Source organism: Marmota flaviventris, chromosome X, assembly GCF_047511675.1.
Source record: "Marmota flaviventris isolate mMarFla1 chromosome X, mMarFla1.hap1, whole genome shotgun sequence".
In the NCBI taxonomy this organism is placed as follows: domain Eukaryota; kingdom Metazoa; phylum Chordata; class Mammalia; order Rodentia; family Sciuridae; genus Marmota; species Marmota flaviventris.
In genome coordinates, this window is record NC_092518.1 from 81,027,336 (window position 1) to 81,029,583 (window position 2,248).

Below are 2,248 nucleotides of genomic sequence, written 5' to 3' on the forward strand. Positions count from 1 at the left end.
CTTTTTGTCAAGACAAAATCCTTACCTTCAAAATAACAAGACAAAATCCTTACCTTCAAAAACTTTGCTTTTTGGTAAACCCTGGTGAAAACATCTTTTTCACCCTGTCAGTCAAATTTGAATTAGGTCTTTTCCAAAATCAAGAAAATGCAAATATTTAACAAAATATTTTTCCAAGAATCTTCATCTTTACATTACTTCTAAAGCTACAAAAGGTCATAACTAAAGTAAGGAATAGGTTCTTCTGTCCTTAAATTTTCTCATAATACCAGACTTCCAGGTATCTGTAACAGATTTTTTCACATATAGACTTAAACTCTTGCTTGTTGTCATTGCTAACTGCAGTAATAATAGTTAGCATAGTGTTTATCATGTGCTAGATACTGTTCTAAGTTATTGACTTTTTTATTTGTTCTAATTAGTTATACATGACAGTAGAATGCATTTTGACACATCATACATAAATGGAGTGTAACTTGATTCTTCTGGTTGTACAGGATGTTAAGTTATTGACATTTAAAAACTCAATTATTAGAATAATCAATGAAGAAAGTATTATTAGACTTCTCATTCTACAGAATGAGAAACTGAGGAACAAAGAGGTAAGTAAGTAAGTTACCAAACTGTCAAAACTTGTTTAGAATCAACATTAAAATCTAGACTATCTCCAGAAATTGTGCTCTTCACCAGTGCTTCAGTGCTCCTTTGTCATGCCAAGGAATATCATTTACTGAAAACTCAATACCTGAGATATCTTCCTGAAGCATTCATAACAAATAGTGGCAGTTTTCTCCTACAATATTGAAGATATAATGCCTATTAACTTCTATGGAGTGCTAACCAAATAACTAACACTGTCTCTTAAAACATTTACTCAACTACCAACTTGAGGGTCAGGCAACTGGATAACTCATCATCCCACACCACCCACCACCCTGATATCTGGACCATGGAGGACATGAAACTGGAGTTTCCCTCCCTCCTACAATATAAAGAAGAGAAGAGAGGAGTGGATTTGCCTGTTGAGAAGAGAGATTCAGGAAAATTTACCTGGATTGGTCTTAGGTTCATATTCTTCTGCTATGAAAAGCAAGTTACCTATACTACAGAAATATGCAGAAATATGGAATAAAGTATATACTTTTCATACAACAAAATATTAGAGCAAATTTTATTAAACCAAACCTTCAACAATTATTTACATAGTCAGTCTTGACTATTACAGATAATCCAGTTGAAGATATAATGTGACTAATGAATTTATTGATGGGAGTTCACAAACTGGAGGGAATGTTCTTCTGCATGGAGATGCAGGGATCTGCAGAAGTGCTGCCTTTGTTATTGCATACATATGGAAACATTTGGAACAAAGTACAAAGATGCCTTTTCTTATGTCCAAGAAATGATATTTTGCATTAATCCAAATTCTGGATTTGTTCATCAGCTTCAGGAATATAAAGTCATCTACTAGCAAAATTGACAATATAGATAATATTGCCATTCCAGATAGAAAAGTCTTTATCTGTTCATTCTGGTACCACAGGCAGTCTGAAGAGAACACATGAAGAAGATGATTTTAAAAACCTGCAAGTGGTAACTTCACAGAAGGGCTGCCTCAAGAAGAACATTATAAAAGGTGTGAGTTTCTATTAGGAAAGGAGAAAATGCTAGAGATAATAATAATGAAAAATGATAAAAACATAAATGGTTTCATTTGAACTGCATGTTGCTTTGAAACATGTTTCTCTGAAACTTGTTGAGCAAAGTTTTAAGACATTGGACTTTTGAAAATTAAAAATATTCAAACTGGAATGGCAGTATATTATCTTCTAATTTCAGATAATTGCTTCATGTTGATGTCTCCTTCCTTCCTTCCTTTCTTTCTTTCTTTCTTTCTTTCTTTCTTTCTTTCTTTCTTTCTTTCTTTCTTTCTTATTCTTATTCTTATTCTTTTTCATTAGTAGTAGTACTAGGGATGGAATCCAGGGGCACTTTACCATTGAGCTATATCCCCAGCCCATTTTTTATGTTTTATTTTGAGACAGGGACTTGCTAACTTACTTAGGGCCTCACTAAGTTGCTGAGGCTGGCTTTGCATTGGTTATCCTCCTGCTTGAGTTTCAGGGATTATAGGCATGAACCACTACACCCAGCTTCTCATGTTAAATTCTTATTGATTAGAAGTTTAAATAATACTTTTGTTTATTTGTATGTACTCTCTAGTGGAAATGTTTAACCGACAAAGACT

General features: G+C 33.4%; 1 pseudogene; it reads left to right on the forward strand.

The window, feature by feature from the left end:
• Positions 1 to 949: 949 nt before the first annotated feature.
• Positions 950 to 1,653, forward strand: LOC114091454 (serine/threonine/tyrosine-interacting protein pseudogene; annotated as a pseudogene).
• Positions 1,654 to 2,248: the final 595 nt, after the last annotated feature.